This window comes from Halichoerus grypus, chromosome 10, assembly GCF_964656455.1.
Source record: "Halichoerus grypus chromosome 10, mHalGry1.hap1.1, whole genome shotgun sequence".
Taxonomy (NCBI): domain Eukaryota; kingdom Metazoa; phylum Chordata; class Mammalia; order Carnivora; family Phocidae; genus Halichoerus; species Halichoerus grypus.
In genome coordinates this window covers 16,997,559-17,025,447 of record NC_135721.1, presented here as the reverse complement: position 1 = coordinate 17,025,447, position 27,889 = coordinate 16,997,559, and the positions used below count along the sequence as shown (strand labels likewise).

Genomic DNA, 27,889 nt, shown 5'->3' with positions numbered 1-27,889 from the left:
ATCAATGGCCTGGAAGAAATGGGTTGAGAAAAATGTGAATTGGCTAATGATCACATTTGGTCAAGCAAGAAAAAGGGTTCTGGGGCTGCTTGGGGAGAGGTGGATTGAGTTTTTGAAGTGATGTAATGAGACTGTTTAAATTCCCAATCATGGCACCCAGAGTCCTCACCATCTACCCACAGGATTTCCCCCACAGCACCTCCTTTGAATCCTTGGGATGGCCCCTCTGTCGTTGTCACAGCTGCCTCTGAGAACAAATTCAGACCCTCTACCGCAATTTAAAAGGACCTCCGTTGTCTAGACCATGCCTTCATGCCAGCCTCTGTGTTTCTCCCTGGTGTTTTCTATACTCCAGCCTGTCTAGTTCCACCAAAATGTGAAACTCATCCATCAAATCTATGTCTCTACCTGTTAGTCCCACTGAAAAAAGTTGTCTCCAGTTCCACTCATCTGGATATCACTGTACCACAGAGTTTCCCCTGACTACGCTCCCTCCCCTTCACTATCACATCACACTTTTAATCACCTCATAAAATGTGTCAATATTTGAAATATGCTTGTATAATTATTTGGTTACTTGGGATTTTTTTCTTTTTTTTAATGGAACTCCCACAAGAATATAAACTCTAAGAAAGTAGAAAATCTTGTTCACTGCTCAATCCTAAGCAACTGGAACAGTGACTACCATAGAGTAAGAATTCAATCAGTGTTTCCTTTTTTTTCCCCCAAGATTTTATTTATTTGACAGAGAGAGAGCACAAGCAGGGAGGAGGGGCAGGCAGAGGGAGAGGGAGAAGGAGGCCCCCCGCTGAGCAGGGAGCCTGATGCAGGGCTCCATCCCAGGGCCCTGGGATCATGACCTGAGCCAAAGGCAGATGCTTAACGGACTGAACCACCCAGGTGCCCCTCAATGTTTCCTTAATTAAGGAGCTGAGTGGCAGAAGAACAGGGATCACGCCAGCCTTGAATCAAGGATGAGGAACAGATACAGATTGGGGCTCACATTGTTTCAAGAAAGGTTCTAAGTATGGTGTATACGTTATTTCATTGACTCTTCCATCAAAGCTATAGTTATTATTATCCCCATTTTACAGATAACAGTTGAGGCTAAAAGCAATTAAATAACAAATCATGTAAGTATTAAGAGGAAGAGTTTGGTTTCAAATTGGTTTCTGAATTCCATGTTCTACTCACTTCAACCACAATGACCCTTCTTTGATCATTCCCCTTCCTAATTAGCTCATTTTGGAACATCTTCCATGAAGCAGATAATAATAAACATCTTCACTGAGTGACATCCTGTTATTTTTTAAAAGATTTTTATTTATTTATTTGACACAGAGAGAGAGAGAGAGAGAGAGAGAAAGAGAGAGAGACCAAGTGAGCACAAGCAGGGGGAGCGGCAGAGGGAGAGGGAGAAGCAGGATCCCAGATGATTAGGGAGCCCAAAGTGGGGCTCAACGTGGGGCTCGACCCCAGGATCAAGATCCGGGGATCATGACCTGCACCGAAGGCAGACACTTACTGAGTCACCCAGGCATCCCATCCTGTTCTAATCAATTAGACTTTTAGAAGAAAAAAAAAAATACATCGACTCAAGATGCTGGCTATCACTTTTATGTATCCTGTTTCTCTAAGGAATAAAGGCTTTTAGGGCAATATTCTTAGCTATTTCTTTTTTGCCTGCCCTCTGTCACCTCTGGCTCTACTATACCCCCTGCCCTTCCATGACCCTTTGACCTCTATGCCCTGCCCCCAAACCCCTGCCCTCTTATCCCCAGCCCTCCTGTGCCTCCCTGTGTCCTTATATCCCTGCCCTAACTTGGAACACAATTCTCTACACATCAAGAGACACAAACTCAATAATAAGTCTGCATAAAAATAGGAGAAATTATAGTAAATAAACTTTCTTTTTCCAGATACATGTTCATCATTTATATGATAATGGTTGGAAGAATGAATAGGACTACAAAAGTATTGAGAGTGAGTGGCATTCTCAATTGCTTCATTTGTCCTCGCCTGGTAACACAGCCTTATTCATGGTTCTGAGGTCATCTCCTTTTGAGAAACAATTTGCCTTGTAGTTACAATCATATGTCTCAGAGCAACACAGACCAGGGTTCATGTTCTGACTCTTCCTAATTTACTTCTCAATTTTACCTGTTTACCTGTCCAATGTTAGGCTCTTTAGTTCTAAAACAGAATTATTAAAATGCCCATTTCAAAAAATTCTTGTAAGGAATAATATGCTATATGGAGATTTCTTACCAAAAGGTCAGGCCCATAGAAAGCATTCAATAGCTGTACTGTTCAAAACGGGTAGAAGTTCCAACCTCTACCCCTCTGGAGGGTTGATACCATCAGGCTGTGAAGAAATTCCCTTTCCTCTTGGAAGACTGTATCAGCTTTCTACAAAGGACCTCAAGAGAATGAACATGTTTCCTTGTTTTTATCACAAGATATTACCTCCCAACTCTGGTAAAAAGACACTATTCCTTTTCAGAAGGGTTGATACTAACATGAGTGAACACATAAAAATATTCTCATTTCAAGAGAAGCCTTTGAACCACTAGTTCCCTTGGTTGGCTTTTTTTTTTTTTTTTTTTTTAGTTCTCAGTAATTTAAAAATATGATTTTCCTGGTTATAACTATGTATAATCTCTCTCACTTATAGATTTAATATCCACAATATTGATAATTTGTAAATATGATGGACCCTGCTAGTTCTCACTGATAACTGGATCTCAGTCCCTTTGTCAAACAAGGAAGGACTGAGACTGTAAAGCAAACCAAAAGTTTATTTGGGGTATTGAGGAATTCAAATCCAGGAGACAAAAGATTCAGGAGGAAACTGAAATGTGCTCCAAAGAGGGAAGAGAAAGAGGTTGATAAAGGCAAAAACTGCAGGCTATATAAGTTGTTTTGAAAGAATTATGATTGGCATAGGCAAAAATAATTAACAGTTTATATACGATAGGTTGCTATGCCAGATACTAGATTGGAGTTCAGTGAACTAAGCCTCATTCTGAGAATTGCACCAGGATGTGGTAGTTTGTGGTTGGCACAGTCTAAAAGTTCATGTTTCACTAGGTGTGGATATGTAGGAGACTAAACCCCCCATTGGCCTCCTAGCTCCATTTTAGGGCCCCTTAATGTTCCTAAGTTCCTGACTTCATTTCAGATGTTTCTGTTCATACCTTCTTTCAGGGAGTCTGAAATCCCTGCCCCTTACACTTTCAGGGAGTCTCAAATCCCTGCCCCTTGCAGTTGGGTGGGGCCTTGTGAGAACCAATGAAATGTAAGCAAAAATAACATGAGTTACCGGCTAATGCCGTGATGAGCTCCACGGGATTCTCTAATCTCTTCTTCTTCTGCCACACAATGGCAGATAAAGCTTTGTGCTCACATGGCGGAAACAAAGGACAGAAGCTGCATGGATTACTAAGCTTGGGGGTGCTGATCAAGTGCCTTGGAGTATTCTTCAGATTTTCAGTAAACCTCACATAAACAGGGTTGGCAGGTGGTCGTGGTGAAATACTTGTATTAAGTCAGTGAAATTAGGGTTTTTCATTGTTATCACAGTATATTCTAACATGCATGTACAGGAAAAAAGTTAATTCATCAGGTCTAAATTCCTTAAAAGATGCACATTCCCAGAAGAGCCTGTTTTCTTGAATGGCCCTTGGGGGGCTACTGGGAATTGAATACTTGGAATGTCCTACTGATGAGTGTGTTGCATGCTTGGAGTTTTGAAGGAAATAATATGCAGTTTGTTTAGACAGTTTATGCAAAAAATGTGATTTATGGTGGACATCTGCTTTCTTTTTGGAATTCTGCAGTTTTGGTAACAACAGTCAGTCATGAAAGTATTGGTATACTTTCTGTGTGACTCTCATTAAAAACTCTTAGGTTCAAGCAAGCTTTCCTGGAAGACAGCACTTCACACATGAAGCTACAGTTTATAGCAGAAGGAATTAATTGTCTCTTGGTTGACTCCACTGGGAGAAAACTCTTGGAAGTTTGCTCCTAGTTCCCTCTAGACTTGGCCCGATGTACCTGTTTTTGCTGATTTTGCTTTGTATCTTTTCATGGTTATAAACCATAACCATGAGTATAATGACTTATGAGTTCAATGAGTCCTTTTAGTAAAACATTAAACCTGGGGATGATCTTGGGAACCACCAAGACACTACCCTAATACAGAAAATTAGTATTGCAAGTGGGGTGCTCTCATAACAAAAACCTCAAGTGTGACATTGCTGTTACAGGTGCCTGGAAATATGGTGATTTATAGTAAGAAGTGAACATTTGCCATATATGATAGAGTGGTAAAATTCTTGCCTGGGGTAATTTTGTGAGTTAGATCATGTAGACAATGAACTTGTCTTCTTAACCTGAATGTCTAGAGAAAAAGGCTGGGAAATAGTATTTTAGTAGTGCATTTTGGATGAAGTTGGCCACATTTTATAGGACATTTCAAGAAACTGATGAATTCAGGAAAGAATTGGCTATAGAATGGTGGAATTACATTCCAGGTTTTCCAATATTGGTGAGATGACTGCTTTTGATTTCAAACTATAAGTGAAGTATATTACAGAGACTTTGAAAATCAAAAGCACGTAAAAACTCAGCTATGCAACAATGATTAAATTAAAAGCCTCCCCATCTTTTGGTAAAATTTCTCAAAGGACTGAAGTGCCTTAAAACAAATCAGATTAAGGGTCAATGCCCAATAAATTAATATCAATTTTTAAAATATCTAGAGGTAAAGATCAGATTTATGATGTAGCCTTTTCATCTACCATTCAAAACAGACTTAGTAAGTTGATAAAAATAAGGGGCCAAAAAATCAATAAAATCAGAGAAAAAAACTGGACCTGAACATTTGTAAATGATATCTTTAAAGCAACTGTGGGTTTGGTTCCTAGTACATGGATCTAAATAGATCCCAATATATAAAAGCCCTGGTGTGTGTGTGTGTGTGTGTGTGTGTGTGTGTGTGTGTGTGTGTGTGTTTATATAGTCATGTGTTGCTAAAGAAACTGGTAGCCTGGATGGAAAAAGCCTGTGGTTCTTTGAAACTTAAAAATGACCTTTGCATTTGTCAAAAGCAGTGATTATGTTCAGGTACTCCAGGAATCACTTCTGACAATTCCTGGAACAATCCCTTTCACTCAGGAGTATAAAGACAATAGAAATAAATGAAACATTACAGATTGGGATCAGACAGACAGGGTTTGAATCCAAGTTCCATTATGGACTAGCCATGGAACACTGGGCAATTTAAACAGGAATAATTATAATGCCATTTCAAAAGGCTATTGTGAGGATTAAATGCATGCAATTGATTAGTATAATTTCTATCACATAGAAAGCATCCAATAAATGTTAACATTCATTGTCAAAATGATCCTTGGCCCCCCATGCTTCCACAGGCAGGTAGTGGATTGAGAAACTGTTATAGTCTCTATGAAGAGTTTATTCCCTCCAGTCCACTTCAGATATAGACATGGAAGATAATGAGAGAGAGGGAAAAATGCTTTTAGAAGATGGAACTAGAAGGCTCTAAGGACACTGGAAAGGGAACTTCTGGGAGAGCAGGATACAGACTTCATCAAAGAATATTCTCTACCTTCAAGGTAGGTGGATCACACAACGTTTGCCCACTGGGATTTCAGAATTTCTAAGGACCGATGACTATCTTGTATCCTTCATTCTTTCTTTTCAGAATGAAAATGTTTATTACAATGATCCTAGCCATATTCTACTGTTATATAATAAATGTGTATGGGAAGGATTGTAGGTAGAGTTCATAGGTTTCCCATCCAAGAGGAGCCACATCCAGATCTGATGGATAGAGTATTACTGCACAACACCTAAACTTTAGAGCTGTTTTTGGACAAGATCAGGGTGGTCTTCCTTGGCAAGGCGGTGTGTGTTTTGCAAAAAGATTAAACTTAATATATTAGAACTGAAAGAGAAAACTGTAGCAGAATTTACCATTTCTCATCAATTTCTTGTTCTCCTTCCCTGCCTTGATTTATAGGAACTGCACTTCCCAAACTCCTTTTAGTGAAGTGAGGCTACATGAAGTCAGTTCTGGCTAATAAAATGAATCCCTTTCAAGCAGAGGCAGTGAAGATACCCTGAGGATTTTCCAGTGTCATTATCCTACAACTGTAGCTATTATGAAAGAGTTCTTGTGTTGTGATGGATGGCCAAGTCCCAAGAGGGCAGAGGCTAGATGGATGATAGTTGTCACTGAGTTTCCTAAACCCACATTGAACCTTTTGTAAACAAAAAAATTAGTCTTGTTTATGAAGCCAAAATGATTTGTGGTTACATGTTAAAGCAACATATCCTAGCTCATGCTGACTAAAACAAGAACACTGCTGAATATCTGTGACTTGAAATTGTTTTCAATATTTCTAAGTCTATATTTAAATTTTTTCTTCAGTGAAAATATATGCTATTTATTGTCAATTTGTCCTCCAAAGGCCAGTGTAGCTGCAGCATATTAAACATTAAAAGGGTGGTACAAGAGAAGTTCTAATTTAGGAAGTTTAGATTATAAAGTATTTTTTTCAGTTATGGAAATGAGTGTGGATATTTTTTAAAGCAATGGAAAGACATTGAAAAATATTAAGCAGAGGAGTGACATATGATGTACATTCTATAAATATTCTGGGCCATATGAAGTTTAAAAATAGAAACAGGGGTAGTAGTTTTAGTGGCTATTGTGGTTCCTCAAGAAAAAAGAAAGATATGGTTTAAATTGGAGGGGACACAGCACAGTTTGTGATGTGAGACTGGACTCCACATGTATTTTGTAGTTAGAAGTAATAAGACTTCCTGATCTTGAAAAGAAATATTCTAAAAACTTATTTCTCTTGAAGGGAATATAATTTTTAGAGAAGTCAAGAGACTATACAAACTTTTCTGTATTTGCAAAGCTAGAAATTTGCTAAGATCTTGGGATTTATCCCTTGTAAATGTCAAGGGTCTTATGATACCTGCTTATTGTAGAAACTTGAAAAATACAGATGTACCCAAATGTCATTGAGAAGTGGGTATGAATTACATCTACGTCACAGTTCCATTTTTTCTAGGCACTTTCAATTTCATCTTCTATATTTTCTTCCCCAGCACAGACAGAAATATAGACCTCCAAGTAGCCTCCAATCCAGTGCCCATTATCTCTAGGAACATCCAAATGGGTGCTTCTCCAAAGATTTCTGTGGTTCTTCATCCTCTCTTATTTTGCCCCTGATCTTCAAATTACAGCCTCCACCACTACTAGACACACACACACACACACACACACACACACACACACACACACACAAACTCTTCAGGGAGTCTCATGGCTGATGCTTCTATAAATTTTGTCAAGTGAGCACTAATATCCATGACAAGATATTTTTAAATGATAATTTAAATTTTTCATAGGAAAAATCTGTTTTTTCATCTCCCGCCACTTATATCTCATTGAAACTCTCTCAAGAAAGCAATCCATTTATAACTGGGCCTTCACCACCCTATTTATGTAATTGCATCTAAAGTCTATGGATTATAATTTTTCCTTTATTTCTGTTTTTACTATAATAATCAAGCCCACCATTATTCTTTCTGGAACTACTGAAACAGCCTCCTAACAGATATTCCTCCATCCAATCTTGTTTACAACCAATCAGAACTCCAGAATAAACCCACTGAAATGCTGACCTCCACCCCACAACTAGCTCCATTAAAATCTTCCTGCCCCGTGGATAGATCCCGTTTCTGTATATGCTTCTAGGAACATTTAGGACTTGCCACCGCCTACTTCTAAAGACTCATCTTTTTATTCTTTCCCCCAAAACATGCACCTGATAATCCAATTGAATACCATTCAATTCCTCGAATGTGGCAGGGGTCTCTCATCTCAGGGCCTTCATGTCTCGATCTTTCTTTTTGGACATATATTGCTCACATTCCTTTAGGATCTGAGTCTTAACAGCTCTTCCTCTATAAGTCTTTTAACTTTTTCCTAAGCCAGATCCTATGTTCTTAATATGTAGTTTCTAAATACCTTACATTGCCCATTTTACCATTTATCGCATTTACATTGTTATTGCATTTTTTATCATCTATAGACAGTACTTGACTCCATGAGGACACGGCATCTCCATTGCCTAGCACACAGTAGGCACTTATGACAAGTGCTTACTGAAATTATTATGTTGCTAGCTTCTTATGTCCTGACTCCTCACTTGTCATCCATACACAAACCAATAAGTAACTAAGTATGTGCATTTTATGGAGAAGGAAAATTATCTACCTTAGATACTAGTGGAGTATGTGTCCCCTCACCAGATTTCTCTGCTACACTGGGAAGCATATGAAAAAAAAAAAACACACACACACAAAAAAAAAGAGTAGGGGGGGTACCTGCCCTGCTCAGTTAGTTAAGCATCTGATTTTGGCTCAGGTCATGATCTCAGGGTCCTGGGATGGAGGCCTGCATCAGGCTCTCTGCTCAGTAGGGATTCTGCTTAGCTCTATGCCCCTCCCTCTATTCTATTCTGTTCTCTCTCTCTGTCTCTTTCTCTCAAATAAATAAAATCTTAAAAAAATAAAAAAGGGGAAAAAAGCATAATATCTAATTAGTTTCCTTGCAGTCTCCTATACATATCTGGTAGATAGATTGAAAGCATAATTATTTGGAGAGATCAATAGATGATATGTATCTAGATGACTGGATAATGATAGTTATATTTGAAAGCATGACTGCATGTAGAGTTTTTGTTTTTTGAACTTATTTTGCATGTTTTTTTCCTTAACATCCGATGAAACTTTCCCATTTAATTAACAATTGTTCTTAATGCCCAGATGATATTCAAATATATGTGATGCACAGTATTTATTTAGACTTCACATTCAGTAACATATATTGATTTCATTTTTTCTCATTATAAATAATCCCCTAGCAAGCACTTCTGTCAAAATCTTTCCCTGAATCTGGATATAATATTAATCTTTCACACTTTTATGCTTCTTTTCTCTGGTGCCTCATCTTCCTATGGGAACTTAGAAATCTTTTGGTACACCTACACTGAGACCCATTTTCAGAAGCCAACGCTCCCTTTTACCAATTCTTTTTAGCAACATTCTCTAGAGCGGTGTAGTAGCATCCAAGCTATTGAGTTTGAAGACATCAATCCAGTGGAATTATGTGAACTTGAAAATTCACTTAGATGCCTTGAATCTTGGTTTTCTCATTCATACAATGGTAATCATCCTACTACCTGTCCTACTGCTGCATAGCTATTATGTTTTAATTATTTGCGTCTATGTTTTATTTACCATTAAGGGAAGAAATATAAGTAAATTCATTTTAACTAATGATATTGTGTGTTGTTGATAAGTTTTATTTTAAATGATTTTCATGGATTAAGTTCAGGTGCTTGTATCACTTGGATTAAATTCAGATGCTTGATTCATACACAGTGTGTTTGGATTACATCCAAGGTCTGAGGCTTGGCATATAAGGCTCTTCTCAGCTTTACTCCAACTTACAGCTACAAACTCATTTTGTGTTTATTTTTCTGTGCCAGAGGTACTTTCCTTCCCATGTTTTACAAAATCTCAAGGTCCTTACAGCACGTGGTGTCTTTCTACAAGCTCGTTCCTCTACTTGGGATGTCATCTACCATTTATTCTCTCCCACGGGCAAATTGACACAAATCAAAGATTGAAAGGGATTAACAAGTCATTTTCAAACAAGTTTATAAAGAGGCTGTGTGTATTGAGTGTACCATATATATGTGATTTTTCAGAGTGTGAGTGTACATGCAAATGTATTATCAAATGTATGTGTGTGTGCATGTATGCATTCATGAATGTGGGGCTGAATATATATTTAGGATTAAAATAAAATATGCTCTTTTCCCAGAGTTTCTAGGTGTCAAACTTTCAGCCAGTGAATTTCTAGTTAATGCAAAAATAAGGATAGGCTTGCGGTTCTCCTTAGGCTTTTACTCAGAAGACAAATGGTTGATGGGTTACTTTAAGGCTACTTCACCTGCACTGCCTATTGCTATGTAAAGCAGCCAGCTTCTATCAGGAGATGACCTCACACAGCAAGGTGCAGATGCTTCACTGTATTAGTTATAACAGAGGGAGAACAGACATGCATTATTGTAAGGAAAATTAACAACCAGCGTCTGGAAGAGAAAGAATTGAAAATGACAGGCCAGTTTTAAGAGGCCTTTTGTTTGGGCTTACATTTTTCACCTAGAAATGGACACAATTACTGAAAATTAGAAATGAAGCTGGGCTTTATACAATGAAATGAGATAATTTCACAGCCAAAACAAGTGGGCTTATGTTGAAAGGAAAGCCATTAAAATATACCTAAGCAGTAAGTTAATGGGGGAGAAATTCAATTTGAAAATGAGAGAGAACATTTTCAGATAGAAAGGGCAGGCAGTGGAACAGTGTGCTTAATGAGGTACAGTAGATATATTCAAGTTTAATCTAGATAATTTTAGATAATTACAGAAGAAGCTTAGGCTAGGATTTTTTTTCTTACTTTTCGCCCCACTGTTTGATGCCAAGTATTGGACTGGACCAGGAAAAAAAAAAATACACTATCATCCTATTATCATTGTCTTGTATAAGTTCTATTTTAAAAAACTAAAAGTTCTAAGCGTTTTTACCCAGGTGACCAGATGTCAGTCCCATGAAAGAACTTTAATGCTCAGACAGGACCTTCAGTATTTTCATTGCTTCTGATCTTACACTTCTGTCCAGAGTGCAAGCTCCCCTTGGTGTTACTCCTTCTCTCTTCACATCGCAGATTGTAAGTCTGTACTAGGAAATAATGTGCTGGTAAGTGGCTACTCTCTGATAGTCAAAGGCTGTTTCTAGGGTGGTGATGGGATTTCCCAAGGATAAAAACTTCTCAAAGTTTTGTTCTTTGTTTATAGTGGTGTTTGCTCTCATTGTAACATCCTCCTCATAATTTTCTTCAAATCTTTATTCAGGTTTGCATTTTGCTGTAGGTATTTGGTAAACGTTCATTAGCTCTTTAACAGCTTGTAAGATTATTTTTCTCCTCAGTACCAGGACTGTAATGATTTATCATGGTGAGGGGACATACCATGACATAGCTATAGGATGAAAGACAGAAAGGAGTGTTGTACAGGAGGGAGACCGTTTCAACTTCCCTGTCTGCTGAGGTTTCAAACCTGTTGGGAAATATTTGCTGTCATCAGGCAGGCTCTGGTTGGCATCTCAGGTTCAATGACTTACACTTATTTTTGTCTGCTCAGTACTGCTAATATTTCTGATGAAGGGCTATATGAACTAGGCTACCTGGGTTCTACTAAGAAGCACCTTATCGGCTTGTATGCTAGGGTATTCTCCATAGGGAACATTTAGTGAAATGGTTAAGGATGCAGATTTAGGAGAGATATAAACCTGGCTTCAAGTTCCTACTTAGCCGTTTATTTACTGAGTGTTCAAGGACTAGTTGCCTTATTTCTCCATAGTACTTCATTTTCTTATCTTTTAAAACAGATGTAATAATGTTAGCCAATTCTCAGGTTGTTAGGAGGAATAAATGCAAGAGTATATGAATTGCTTTTAAGTAAAGACCATTACCCAGTTTAATTTTAACTGATAACTAGTAGATAAATTTTAACTGTGACTATGGTAATAAATAAAGTGATACACTTACTACTACTATTATAATCATTTCAGGTCAGAAAATTTAGGGAAGCTACTATCATACATTCAAGTTTAGACCAAAAAAATGTCTGTAGTATATATCAATTAAAGAGATAACTCAAAAGCTCATTGCTATTATCTCAGAGAGCATAAATATTACCTTTTTTGAGGTATAGAATCAATTCCTGGGTGTGGCTACTGAAATAGTAAGCCCCATATCTAGCACTTAAGACCCACGTTCTAGAAAAACCCAGAAACCAAAACCAATTGGAAGTGACTCTCAAGGCACTAAAACTAAGCCATAAACCCAGTGAAGACCACCACGTAGACCATGTGAATGTATTGATTCCCTTAATAATTTCTTCAATGAAAACAACTATGCCAGCTTTGTTTGTTATAACATAAAGGGGTAATTAGCAATACCAAACCAATTCTCCTATACATTAATAATTAAGTCTATGCTATTCCTTCAGTGTGATAAGTTATTCTAGTTCTTCACCATTAGAGATATATGTCTACAATAATTCTTCTTTCAATTCATAACTCTTATTTCTGGAAGGTCAATATAAATGCTGCTGGGATCTCAGAAATTACTATCTGCTGGTCAAAATACAGAAAATTGCTACTAAGTTCAGCTTATATAAATCCCATACCACACCTTTTATCCAAAAAAAAAAACAAAACAAAATCCACATGCTTAATGTTATTGCTGTCTTGATTGCTTACTTGTTTTCAAATGGAGATACTACCCAATAATGGGCAAGATAAAGTAGGTTAAAGTTCTTTTTGCCTACCATCACTCCATAGGCAACTTCAGGAGCAGCAGAGATCTGCAATTGGCTCCAGCAGGTAAAAAGTATGACTTTATCTCTTAATGGATCAGGAAAATTCAGAAAAGCATCTACACAGGCAAGAAGACCATGCTCTGGATCAAAGTAACAAGATAGTAGGATCAGATGACTACAGATCTTCCTGTTACATTTGGATTTTCTGGTCTTATATTTTTGTGAATGAAGAACCAAGGAAATTTTCTTTGATACAGAAATCTTGAGGACACAGTGGAATTTAATGTGAAAATGCTTTCTATTGGTCAAATGCCTTTCCTTGAAGAACATGGCTAAGCATGCTTATAAGTTCTAGAAGTGGAGCAGTTCTACTCCACCCCATTCCCATTCTGGTATTTCCATAATATAAAGGAAGCCCACCAACATAATACTTAGGGCCATTCTCTGGCCCTTCCATAACTCAGACCCCATGAGGAGAAAGGGGTTTATACTGCTAGTGAATTTGAAAGAGGGAATACAATGCGGCACCTGGGTGGCTCAGTAGGTTAAGTGTCCAACTCTTAGATTTGGCTCAAGTTATAATCTTGGGGTCCTGGGATTAAGCCCTGTGTCAGGCTCTGTGCTCACTGGGGAGTCTGCTTGGGATTCTCTCTCACTCTCCCTCTGCTCCTCCCCCAGCTCACGCTTGTGTGTGTGCGTGCGCGCTCTCTCTCTCTCTCTCTCTCTGTCTCTCTGTCTCTCTGTAAAATAAATAAACCCCTTTTTTTAAAAAAAAAAAAAAAGGGAATACAGCAGGTATGGCCCACCTCCTTTCTCTCTCCTACCTGTGGGAAGTTGGCACATTATAGACGGAAAAGAATCCTCTATTCTGTCTTAAGGTTTACAGTCATGGATCCTGCTCCCTTCAGTGACAAGTCCTGTGAGTTTATTGTATTCTCAGATCCTCACATCACATTTGAGAGTTACATGTGGAGAAATTCTGAAGAAACCAAGGCACATGGTATCTTATCTCCATGGTTTCCTTTAAGACCCAGTTTAATTAATACCCAGTTTAAAATAACTTCTATATGCTGAGTAGCCTCTGTTTTATTTCTCAGTCAGATCTGTAGGTCACTAAGAGATTTTTTAAAGCTTTGAGAATGTAGCTACTATCTTTCACCAGAATGGAGACAAGAAAAATTTTAAAAATTGTCTTCTTTAAAAATATTAACATACTCTTAAAATTATACTCCTTATTAGTTGATAACTATGCTTGTGAATACTGGAAATTCAAATGGGAGTCCTACTAAAATATGATAAACTTGATTAATGAGCAAATAGAAATGGAGGCCCCAGCCAAGTTCAAACATACAAGCTTCCTTGGATAGAAGCAGAAAAGAGCCATTCAGAGATACTTGAACTACCTCTTCAATTATTATTATTCAAGAAAGTTTATGTCTCAGGTGACCTAATCTTGAGAATTAGCATGTTATGGACTTAGAAAACTGGTAGAGAAACTGAAGAATGCTTTATATGAATAGGAGATGGTATTTTAAGAAAAATCTCTTTGAAAATGACTGAGGAAGCTCTAGGAGGACAAGCTAAAAGAGAAAAGGTATATACTTCGAAGAAATTCAAGGTTTCAGAGACTGTGATCAAATGAAAGAAATATACTTAGGATACAATATACCAAGATTTAACTACTTTTAAGTTTTTGGCTGGACAACCAGGCTAGAAAAAGTGATCAGGGCTTGAGAAACATAACAGAAGAATACAGTGAAGATCAGAGACCAGACAGCCATAATTCCCCTGGGATGGAGCTAGGACTCAGAAACTATAGAGAAATGCCATCTCAAAGCTACAGACAGAGGGCATAGTAAAAGCTAATGGGAAACTGCCTTATTGAAGATTGTGATGTTATAATGACAGCTTATAAACTATTTCCACAAATATAATAGGCTATAACTAGCAGTGCTGGTATAAAATGCTCAAATTATTATTGAGTGAGTTTCAAGGTAAATTGATTATTACAAGTAGAGACACATATTAACTTCTTTCAAGGAATATGTTGTGGAAATTATGTAAAATAAGAAATCTAAGGCAAGATAAATGATGGACAATATAAACTAGAGGAAGACAGGCAGATCTCAAAGGTAGAATCCAGACCTGGATTAGATTTGGGGTTAAAAGAAGAAGAACTCTTAGGTATGAACACTGTACTCAGGAGAATGAAAGCAGAAATGTTTTGACAGAACCAGAAATGAAAAACAACATATTTCTTACTACAGGGGATCCCAGCAGGGATTGAGGCATATATTATTAAAAAAAATGTAAAAGACCTTCCACAGAGAAAATTAAGCACAACTGTTTTCCCCCAAATCTAAACAATTAACACATTTATACATCAAGAGGGACTCCAAGGAATATTGTGAGGACAACATCCAAGTTGGATGAACAGACAGAATTAGGTTGATAGATGTTTAGGAATATCAGGAAATTGAAGACACCCATATATGACTGAATGAGGTCAAGCACTATTTGGAGAGCAAATAACTGGAGTTGCCCAAATTATAAATCAATGTATTTTGCCAATAGGATTGCCTGTCATCAGTATAAACACCCCTACTGTCAGGAGAAAGCAGCACTGGTAGAAATTTTTTAGACCCAGAGTATAGAAAGAAAACTTGAAATTAGAAAAAACAGGCGCTCAGATGCTCCAAATAATAGCAGGACCAATGATAAGGAGGCTCATTACTCCCCATCCTGGTACTTGGTTAGGGCCAGAGTATGGGCAACTGAAAGAATCCTCAGAAATTAACTTTTGATCTTGTGTCCTCATCTAGTGGGATTACATTTTCCCTTCTGGAGAAGGAGAACTTGGGAACATGTTCTTCTTTTTCTTCCTCCTCTCCCTGGTCCTCCTCCCTCCTTTTCTCTCTTTTTAAAGGAACACAGAAATGTGTGACTCCTTACTTTCAGGAAGAAATATAATAATGTCAGAAATGGTGACAGGGGATTCTCTTTAATTTTAACATTTTCTTTTTTAGATTGACTAGAAAATCGCATATTTTAATTTATTTTCTTTGGCTTTGTACATAACTTTATTCTGAAAAATCTGATAATGGAAAGTGATTTGTATTCAAATTGAGCCATAACTTTATTGAAATTTACGTCAATCATGATGCTGTCGTTTGGTCCCATTATGGAATCTCTGATAGACTGTTTTGGACAAAGTGGCTTGAAATAATTTGGGATGGAAAATTGGAAAATTCTGGCCTTAGATGCATTATGAATCTAGAACAGATTTGGTAAATGTGCTTTTGTTATCTATTTTAAATTTTTGGGTGGCAAAATCTCTATTATCTAGTAGTATTCCCAGGAAGATAATCACGGAGAGTAGTTGGTTTTTTGGGGGAAGTGGCCTTGATGAGTAGAGCAGTAATGTTGATCCCCTCCATGGTGGAAGAATAACCATACTTTTTTTTCCCCACAATCCTGCCCAATCTTTATTGTATATTAAGAATATGGAAGCCTTATGTATCATTTGTTGCAAATACTTTGCCAGTCCTTGTATGTACTTTTTATGTTTAATCAAAGTCATGCATCTACATAACGCAGAGTTTAAAGCACCAAATGGCTCATTAGCTTGTGAAAAAGTGACCCCCTGACTACACCCTCCCCATTACTTTCTGTTGTTCAGAAACAATTACTTTACACTCTTTCAACCAATCTTTAGGATCAGCTTTCATATCTCTGGAAAAAAAAAGAAAAGAAAAGAAAACACAAGGCTGAATGGGGAAGAAAACATCATAATAGCCCCACTGCTCCTATCATTTGCCTGGTGTCATCAGTAAAAAACACCAAGCCTTGGGGCAGTCCAAATAACACACACCTAGTTTAGCAGGAGGGGGACTGAAAAAGGGGGTGTGGGGTGGCGGGTGGCGGGCTGCCATGAAAGTGCTAAATCCACCCATTGCAACAGAAGGATGTCAACAGACAAAGCCTAAAGCTGAGTAAAACCAAGAAGCAGCATAAGAATAACCATACTTTTGGTTGACCGTAAGCTTAGTGGCTAGGCCCAGAGACAGAAAGAAATGGAATATTTGGAGGACACTTCCTCCCAAGCTGAGATTTTCTTACATGGGGTTAAAAACCTGTTATTGTAGCAATTCTTGCCCTTTACTATCTCCAAATACAGATGGAGTAAGTCATTATATTGGTGAGTTTGAAGGAGGAACTAGATTCAGGTAGCCAGCCTTCTTTATCCTCTTACAGAGAGACATGCTGACTAGAGAAGATACGTGCATTTCATTGCTTTTGGTTGTGCATACAGCACAGAGAAAGCTGACTCTCTTTCATGAAGGTAGGAGTGGGGATACAGTTCTTGGGAATAAATTCAATTTAGGGAATTGTCAATAGCAAGAAGTTATAGAAAGGTCAAGTTCGTCTTAAAGAGCATCTCTGCTCATGCTGGAACATCATGATGTACTCTGCCTAATCAACAAAATGATGATGTAATGGGAAAGCAGTGGGGACTGACTGATAATAGGTACAAAACTGTGCTACTGACTCCATGACTACTAAAGTCAGGAGCTAATTCAAACAGAAACACAGATGACCTCCCATTGCTGGGGCAAGCATTCAAAAATCTTTAAAATGATCCGATAAATGAAAACTGAGGCAGTTATTTATAAGTTATTTATAAGTGCTGAGTGTAATGGTGGGCATGTTAAATATATATCCAAGTAATTTCAAGCATTCTATCTTAGAAACATAGTCCAACCTTAAGGAGTCCCACTTAATAGGAAATAGACTGAACAAGAAGACCAGGGTCCCTTCACTTGCATGTTCTATGAAAGTCAGGTAAGTGAGGCTGTCATCATAACTCATTCTTGAAACTTATGAGTCTCTAGTCATAGTCGATGGATGAGTAGCAATAACTTATTGAAATGACCACTATTTTCAGAGGAATATGATTTTAATGTACTTACCAATTGTCTTTTCATCATATCAAGAAGAGGTACCATCCATAGAGAACAATGCTCTTATTATTTGTAATCCAAGTATTATCTGGATCAGAGCTAAGACAAAGAAAATTTTATATGCATGATTTTAAGTAAGTAATCAATAAGACAGAATTAGTCATGGGGTATCTGGGTGGCTCTGTTGGTTAAGCGTCTGCCTCCAGCTCAGGTCATGAACTCACGGTCCTAGGCTAGAGCCCTGATATAGGGCTCCCTGCTTGCTCTTTCTCTCTCTCTCTCTCAAATAAAATCTTAAAAAAAAAAAAGAATTAGTCATGATTACAAATTTTTTAAAAGCCATTAGACAATGCAGTTATATAGAAGTTTGACTTTTGATAGTATAAAAATTATATCCTCTGTTTAATTCAGTAAAAAACTATACATATTTTACAGATGTTTTCATATTTAAAAAATGCATTAGCTTGTATTAAATAAATTACCACAACAGTTTGTATTTTTATAATAAATAAATAATAATTTCACATTGAAGACAACATGAGAAACTTAAAATAATTGATTCTATAGCTAGCCAGTTTACCAGCTTTCTTTAGTAACTTATTCAAAAAGTGACAAGAAAAAGATTAATTTGCAAGCTGTTTTTTTTTCCAGTCTCTAAATGATTCCTAAGTTTATAATTAATGAGCCTAAAGAAATAACCCTTTTTTCAGTATCAGTAGATGTGTAAAGCATTAAAATATCAATCATTTAATTTATCATGTTTTCACATTATGTTTCATAGATCACTGATAAGATCCTCCAACTTAATTTTTAGCACATATGTATTGAATGATGCGCAGAGTAAATCTCAGAATTTATAGAAGAATATGTATCAATGTCATAGCCTCCTCATCCATATCCAATTGTTCTCCTTAACAATATTCAATTTATTTTTCCTAAAGAAATTCATTTCCGGGAGAGGTCAGAACTTGACTTCATTCGGCAAACTTGATAGTTGGGTGTGTTTCTTTCACATTTGCATTTTGTTATTAACAACCAGTTCATTTCTACACCTATACTTTACAGAGTAATAAGTGAAAAGGCTTTCATTAATAATTAATGACATTTTATTTGCTGAAGACTAAAATTCAGTGAGATGAGAACTTAATCTTTTTAACAATATCTAGCAAAATTCTCTGAGTTCCATTATATTGTACTCCTGTGATATTCTACGGCTACATAGGTCTTATAGTCAAAATATTTTGAATAAGTTAATCAAATTTATCTAGTTTTTATTAAGCCTCCACTTGACAAAACAGTGGATATAGAAATGGAAACTATGTGGGATTCTTTTTTTTCCCCTCAGGTATTTCTTCAAGTAGTGTATCCTGATTTACTCTATTTCTTCCATTAATTTATATGTTCAAGAAATAGTTACTGAGCCTTTACCATGTGTCAGCATCACTCCAGGATCTGAAGACTGAGCAGTGTTGAAAATACTGTTTTTGTCCTCTGTGCCCTTCAAATCCAGAAGACAGACAGGAAGTAGATAGATAGATTTTTTATAGATAATTTAGTTTGAATAACATAAGAATAATGTTCTTTAAAATGAAATATATCTGAAGTTACATTTATTTGTATAGTTTTTGTGTTTGTAAGTTCTGAATGTGTATCTAAAGGATGAATCAAAACCTGTTTTTCTCAGTAGGAAAGCAATGGAAATAATTATTTAGCTTTCCAGGAGAACTACCCCAGAGGAGGAAAACTTTAATAAGCTTCCTAAAGACAATGACGACATGTGTGTGGTTCATGAGGTGTTCTGTGAACACAATGAAAGATCTTAGTATATAAAGCAAAAATTAAATACTCTTTTGTGATTTAAAAAGTCACATTGTTTCATATTTAAATAAAATCTGTGTAAATTAGTATTTTAGTTCTTACGGACATTCTTATTATGATCTCCTTGCTCATTCACTTCCCAGATCATCTGGAAGGTAATATACATTGTTTGTCTCCTAAAACCCCTCAAAACTTCTTCCCTTCCTCCATTTATAGCTGTTTCTTTCTTTCCTAGTTTACTGAGAAAATAAAAGTGATTAAAATAGACATTTCATGAGTTTCTATTTTTATATCTGTCACCTATCTACAGCCCCATTCTAATGATCTTTCTTCTCTGGTGTTATCACAGAGGAATTCCTTCTGCTCCTAACAGAAGTTCAACTCCAACATGAGATTTCATGACTTTTACCCATTCTAGGATACTGCTTCAGGGTCTTCTCTCTCTTGTACCATTAAACTTTCTCTCTTTACTGCGCATCTCCCATGAGCATACACACATCCTATTCTCTTTATCTACTTCTCTCTTGCTTTGCCCTTTTCTTTCCTTTTGAGCAAAACTCTTCACAAGTGTTGTAGTCACTACTACTTGTTTCTCACCTTTCTTCATTCAGTATTTCACCTTCATCAGGCTTCTGTCACCAATGGTCTCCACATTTCTAAATCAATAATCAGTTCTTGGGTCTTGTCTTACCTGGCCTATCAACAACATTTAATAACTGATTGATGTTTCCTCCTAGAAACATAGTTTTCTTTGATTAATTTCCAGGTTACTACATCTTTCGTTCTTCCTCCCACCTCACTACCACTCCTTGGTTTCCTTAACTGGTTCTTCCACCTCCACAAACATTTAAACTTCAATGGTCAGTTGTCTTATCATCTTTATTCTGTATATTTACTGCCTTGGTAATCATTTCCAGTTAGATAATTTTGTATACTTTTTCTACCCTGATGATCCCCAAGTATATTTCACCAGTCTGGACCTTATCACCGAACTCCAGACTTTCATATGCAACTGCCTACTTGACCTTACCACTTGGATTTATAACTGGCATTTCAAATTAACATGGCAAGAAATTGAACTACTGAGCCATCCATCTCCTCCTCCATGAAAGTAAAAGCTCTTACACCATCTTTCTTATGCTTATTTGGTGACAAACTATCTATTAATTTGTTCAGACCAAACCTTGGATGATTCTTCACTCTACCCTTCTCTACTCCATACCTTCATTCTACCCTCTTCTTCCTCACTTCATATGTTCCAACAGCAAATCTATTATCTCTCCTCTCAAAATATATACAGAATTTAACTCTTTCCCGCCACCCTAACTGCCCACCTTAACAAGCTACCATCATCTTTCCTTTGATAATGCCAAACTGCAAGTGTAGTACAATTCCACAAGCAATGTGCTCTACATTCCCACCACATTTGGTATTGTCAGTCTTTTGTAGTAGATATGCAGTGACATTTTATTTTGATTTAATTTGCATTTCCCTGATTACTAATGAGTCTTCACACATTTTCCTATTAGCCATTTGGATATCTTCTTTTGTGGAGTTTCATTTTAAACTTTTTGCTAATATTGATTTGAAGACTTTTTAAAATATATTATAGACATAAAACTTCATTGATTATGTGAATTGTAAATATCTCCTCAGTAGCTTGATTTTTTTTGTTCTCTTTATTGTAGCTTTTGGTGAAGGTAAGTTTTTGCTTTTGGTAGTCAAATTAATTGATCTTTCTTTTGTAGTTAGTGGTTTTCAATTTCTTTCATTTCATTTTCCTACCCCAAGGTTGTGACGATATTTTCCTATACAATCTTCTGAAAGTTGTGACTTTCACGTATAGATATATAATCTCCCAGAATTTGATTTTGTGTATACTGTGACAAAGGGACCAAACAACAGTTGTTGTTGTTGTTGTTCTTTCCATATGGATATCTAGTCTCCCTTTGGAGTAATTTTCCTCTCGGGCTCTCTGTTCAGTCTACTAAAATAGGCAGGTGAAAAACCCAGAAGTCATCAACAAAAATATTGATAAATTTTACTTGATATTATTAAAATAGATACAGCTTTAAAAGTTTCATCCTGATATCTATGCCAAAATCAAAGTCAAACAATAAGCAACAAACTGAGGGAAATATGCTTGCCATATATATTATTGACCACAGGTTAAGTTTATTAAGATATAGAACACTTCTTTGAATCAGTATGAAAATGATGAGCAACACAATGGTAAAAGAGGGAGAGGAAAAGAGGAGTAGAAAGTTTACCAGGAAATCAATGAAAAACAGTACATGAACATATAAAAACTTTTATTTTCTCCATAATTAAAAAAAAAATTTAGAACAACAATGAAATGCAATTTTATTGCTATCAGAATGGTAAAGGTTTTTATATGTTAGAGTATTCTGTTACTGAGGATGCATGAGAACTGGTGCTTTCATATTTTATTGGTGGGAATGGGAATATGTGATAATTTTTAAGATATACATCTATACTGACTTATATATTCCACTTGTACATGTACTCATCAATTCATTTTATCCTCACAAAGCCCTATGAAGCCAGTACAATTATAATCTCATTTTACTCATGAGGAAACTAAAACAAAGGTAAAGTAAGGTAAGTTTCCCAACATCAAAGCTAGTTAAGAAAGAAAGAAAAGAAAAAAGAAAAGGGGAAGGGTGCCTGGGTAGCTCAGTCATTAAGCATCTGCCTTTGGCTCAGGTCATGATCCCAGGGTCCGGGGATCAAGCCCTGCATCAGGTCCCTGCCCAGTGGGGAGCCTGCTTCTCCTTCTCCCTCTGTTGCTCCCCCTACTTGGTTCTCTCTCTGTGTCAAATAAATTAAAAAATAAATTTAAATAAAAAAGTTCCAGTTTGATTCTAGATAGTCTTACTCTGGACTCCAGGCTCTTAAACAATTTTATTAACTTACATGAATGTATGAAAATATTCATTGTAGCATTATCAACACAGTATTAGATATAAATACCATACAATATAGAAATTTATTTAAAAGTACCTTCATGCAGTGTAATACAAAGTGATCATTAAGAAAAAAAATGCTATAAACCTTTAAGTGCTGATTAAAAGGTACTCATTATACTTATTGTCATAAGAATCCTGTATCCCTGGTTAACTTTTTGGTATGTCCTGGAAATCTTGAGTTAAAGGCAGATTTATTTTTCACTACACTATATTCTTGTCTGGTTTTAACATTTTTACTATAGGCATATGATGCAATTATGTATAGATTTTTCAAGAAATAAGCAGTGTAGTAATTCAAAACTTGTCTCAGTAACGAGAAAATGTGATAAAAACAAATAATCAACTCTGTCTGGACCATGTCCACCCTAAGGCCTGCACTAGATGTCGTGCTTTGTAAAGAAAGCTTTTCACTCATCTTTGCCCATGATCAATGTGGAATCCTAGGAACTGTACCTAGAGCAGATTCCTAGGTGGTGACTTAGCCCTTTAGTTAGTTATTAAGAGAAAAATATAAATGTAATTTTATCCATGACGTTTGGGAGGCAATTTGTGGAAGAGGTCCAAAGCTTTGGGCCTCCTGCTGGGCTCTGTCATGCCTTCCAAGAACCCTAATAGTTCCTTCCTCAGAAGAAATGTCAAGCTGCTTGTGCTGTCAACAGAGCAGATGCTCTGCTGACGTCTTTGGGGAACAGTGTCAAGTGACTGGAAAATGGATGCCAAAGATGAAATAAAAATTCTTACCCTCATCACTAAATTTCATGTACCTCATGACCTAGTGTCTGGTTATCTACCCCAGGCCTCAGTGTTAGTAGCATCCCCAGCTGGGGAGACTCAACCATGTTACTACTGGAACACCAGAGAACTTAGCTTTCTCTCTTACACTTTCACGAGATGTTCTCTTAAAGAAGAGAATGTGTCTATTTAATTTGCTTTGTGAAAGTTTTTCCTCTTATCTGACAACTTCTACTTGGGAGGTATCCTCTTTCCTTCATCCTATGCCTTAAAATTATTCTGTCCTTCTATCTGTTGTCTTTTTTTTCAGTTTTTCTAATATTTATAATTCTTTTCATAGAAGGCTTTCATTAGGATCCAAAGTATACAATAAAAATACAGAAATTTTAACTTTTTCCCCTGTGCTTTCTCATACATTACTTTATTTGAAATTTCAAAAAAAAAAATCACAAGGCTGTTCACCTTATAGAAAAAGAAAGTGAAATCCATGAATTCAAATAACTAGTCCAAAGTGGCACAATAATTGGAGATGAAGATGGGCTGAGGGCTCTAGTTGGCTGTGCTTTCCCATATGCTAAAAGCTCTGCTAGGTTCTCTGTGATTGGTGTCTTCATCCTCATTAGAAAGTATAGCTTAAATTTAAAAATTCAAAAGAATGGAGGTTATGAATGTAGTACAATACTGCAGAAAATTTGTAGAATTCTGGACAACAGAAGGATAATGGAAGGGGGAGAGGAGGGAAGAGAATCATGAAGCAGAAGGGGAAGGAGAAAAACAGGAGGAAGAGGAGCAGGAAGGAAAGAGGAAGCAATAAAATTAAAAAAAAAAAAACATAATCAACCAAAGACAAACACTATTAACACTTTCATTCTCTTGTAGCATGCATTCTGTTTTCTTTTGTAAATTATTATGGTCATATCATCTACATCTTGATATTATCACTTAACTTGGTAAAATAAGTTTTATAAGTTGATTGATAACTCTTAAATTTTCATTTTCCACCTATATTCTTTTAAATAGATCCCCCCCATTTCCCTGTACAGGGAATTTATGATTAGCTTTACTTTTGCTATTATAATTCATATAGTGATTAAGTAATACATGGTATTTTTGGCCAGTGATAGTGGAGGAAAACCAAGAGTATGATTCCTCGAAGTCAATTGAACAAAATGTATCAAGAAGAAAAAAAAAAAAATTAGTAGTGGAAGTATTGCTGACAGGTGCTGACAGATAGTGACATTGTTTACTTTGTCTTTATCATGAACACAAATCACAAAATGTCTCCCTGCTATTTGTAGGAGGAAAAGATAAAATGTCATAGTCACCATCACACAGATTATATGTTTCTAATACCAGAAAATATGACTAGTGTCTACTTTTCATATCAAAAGTTCATAATTCCCAGAACATTTATTTCACATAAATTTTTATTGGGGCACTGGGGAAAAAAAGGGCAGAATTAAAAATCCTTTGCATTTCTGTTTGAACAGCATGATTGATATGCCATTCATTCATTGACATGTAATTCAATACAATTTTCTAATGATCTTTTTGAATTGACATATAATTCACAGGCCATAAGATTTACCATTTCAAAAGCACACTCTAGAGATTTTTAGGTTGTGCAATCATCATAATTGATTCCAGAACATTTTCATCATTCCCCAAAGTAAAGCCATACCCATTAGCAGTCACTCTCTCACCTTATTTTTCCCATTTTCTCCCCACCCCATCAGCCCCTGACAGCCACTAATTCCCTTTGTCTCTATGGATTTGCCTATTCTAAACATGTCATATAAATGGAATAATACAATATGTGGCCTTTTACATCTAGCTTTGTTGACCTAGCATATTTTCAAGGTTTGTCCATGTTGTAGCATGAACAATACTTCATTCCCTTCTAATGGCTAAATAATATTCCATTTTGTTTATCCACTCATCATTTGATAGACTTTTGAGTTGTTTCCACTTTCTTGCTGTTATAAATAGTGTTGTGATCAATAAATGGTGTAATTTCTTTGTGTGTGAGTATATGTTTTTATTTATCTTGGGTGTAGAATTAGGGTGGATCATATGGTGACTTCTAGAAGAACAGCCACACTTGTTTCCAAAGTGGTTGTAGCATTTTACATCTTCACCAGCCTGGTATGAAAATTCCAACTTCTTTATTCCCCCAGTACTTGTTGCTGTCTGTGCTTTTTATTTTAGTCATCCTGATGGTGACAACTGGTTTTGACTTGTATTTTCTTGATGATAAATGATGTTGAGTAGGTTTTCTCATGCTTATTGGCCATTTATATATCTTCTTTAGAGAAGTGTGATTTCAAGTTCTTTGCTTACTTTAAAAATTGAGTTTTTTGTCTTTTTATTGTTGAATAATAGTATATAAACATATCTTCCCTTTATACTAGACTATCAGATACATGATTTGCAAATACTATCTCTCATCCTGTAGGTTTCCCCTCTATTTTCTTGATAGTATTCTTTGAAATACAAATAGTTTTAATTTTGAAAAAGTCTGTTTTTTTCTTTGGTTGCTTTTACTTTAGATGTCATAACCAAGAAACAGTTGTCAAATCCAAGATTTTCACCTGTTTTATTTTAACAATTTTATCATTTTAGCCCATCTAACTGTTTCTTCAAGCCATTTTGAGTTAATTTTTGTGTATTGTATGAAGTAGAATTCCAACTTCATCCTTTTGCATGTGAATATACAGTTATCCCACCACCAATTTTTAAAAAGATACTTTTCCCTATTGAATTGGCTTGGCATTCTTTTCAAAATCAATTGGCCACAAATGTATGGGTTCATTTCTGGACTCCTAAGTCTATCTGTGTGTTTGATCTATATGTTCATCCTTAAGCCAGTACCACACTGCCTTGATTACTGTAGCTTTGTAATGAGTTTTGAAATCAGGAAGTGAGTCTTTCAACTCTGTTCTTTTTCAAGATTGTTTTAACTATTCAGAGTCCCTTGAATTTTCATATGAATTTTTGGATTAGCCTGTCAATTTCTGGAAAATCTCTAGCTGGGATTCTAATAAGAATTGCAGATTCAGTGTAGATCAATATGGGAAATATTGACTTCTAATCCATGACCACAAGCTGTCTTTCCATTTGCTTAGGACTTTGATTTCTTTCAAGATGTTTTGTAGTTTTCGGTGTAGCAGTCTTACACTTTTTTGTTAAAAATATTCCTACATATGCTAGGTTTTTGATGCTATCGTAAATGAACTTATTTTTTTAATTTCATCTTGAGTTGTTCTTTGCTACTGTATAGAAATATAATTAGCTCTTACAACAATGGTTGTAACCATTGTTACTGTAACCAGAAACTAAGCAAAAAGTTCCCCTTTTCCCTCAGTTTTTAACTAACAGTTGCATTTGCTTGAACATGTATGTCTTTGCTTAATTTCCTTCCAAAATGAGGGAGAAATTCCTACCAATATTATCGAATATTTGGCTCAATTCCTCACTAGAAAGATGTTTCTTTTACCCCACCTTCTGAATGATGGCAGAAAGATTAATCCTGTATTTTAAGGAAGAAACCTTTGATTTCAAATGAGGATTTTCTGTCTTCTCTTGGCCTGCTTGTTTCTCATTTGAAGCCTACCCAAACACTGGTTCCTGCAGCTGCTGGAAATACAGAGATAGAGATGGGAGATGGTTTGAAGTGGGGTGCGTGTGTGTGTGTGCGTGTGTGCACGTGCACATGCACAAGTGTGCACACTCATGCACAGGCAAATCTTTGATGATCTTCTATTTGAATATTAATAAGTGTCAACCTGAAATCCTAACAGAATTTTTCTAGTAACCACCAAGAATATGGCTGACTTTGAGAAAAGAGATATTTCCTATATCAATTTTGTTGAGAAGGAAAGTTTATTTAAGCCAGTGCCAAGGTAGATAAATGAAGAATGCGTCTGTTTTAACTCTAATACCAGCAGGAAACTCATTAATTTTTACAGAAGGAAATTTTACAGAAGGAAGTTAAAACGAAATAAAATTTGTTTTCTAAGAAGCTACTGGAATTTTTCTCTCTCAGCCTGCTTTTCTTATTCATGTGTGTGGAGTGTGATGGACTATTGAATCCTGACAACCTGTTGGATGAGATCCAACAATAACCAGTCAGATCAATGCAACCCAGACTGCCCTCATGGGACATGACAAGAAATTCGGCTGTTGTTTAGGATGCAATTACCCTGCTGGTTGCTGTAGAGAGTGACCTCCTTTACTCTGGTATTTATTGAATCCAGACCTAATGTCTGGTCTCATTTAAAAGTCCCTGTCTGCAATGCCTATCCCAAGGCCAAGTACAGTAGACAGTGAACCACCATAGCTGCCAAGATTCAGTACTTTGAAAAGTGTCTTTGCCAGGAGATTATCATGCCTGTTCCCGTTAGAATCAACATTGCTTTTTCTGGCTCATTTAATGTAAAATGCAATTCAGCTTCAAAGATAAGTACTTAAATTCACAAGTGGTTGACAGCAGGAGGATTATAGTGTAGGCTCTGAACTTAAAAATAGTTTGGGTCTGATTACAAGTATTTCTGTCCTGAGAAATATTTAACAGCATAGGAACTGAATAGAGGATATTAGTATTTGGCTTTATCAGCTCAAGAATAAAGACACATTGAAGGTATGACAATTGAGTAATGGGATTTGGAACTAAAGCCATGATCTTCTATTTCAGATTAAGAAATATTTTGAAGAAGTAATGTATAGGTTTCATTAAAATTTATGCTATGATTTATTTTCTTAAACTTCTACAGTGATTTATTAGATGTAATTGCAAAGAAGAGATAGTTCAGATTTTCCCTATTTGGCTAGAAGTTAAGTACTCTTGAGTCTAAACTTGGGGGACATGTCCTTATTAAAATGGAACTCATAA

The 27,889-nt window shown here is 36.2% G+C and overlaps 1 pseudogene; it reads right to left on the bottom strand.

Annotated features, from left to right (window-relative positions):
• The window catches only part of LOC118543521 (E3 ubiquitin-protein ligase Mdm2-like), a 69,441-nt pseudogene that overhangs the window by 10,166 nt on the left and 31,386 nt on the right, over positions 1 to 27,889 (bottom strand).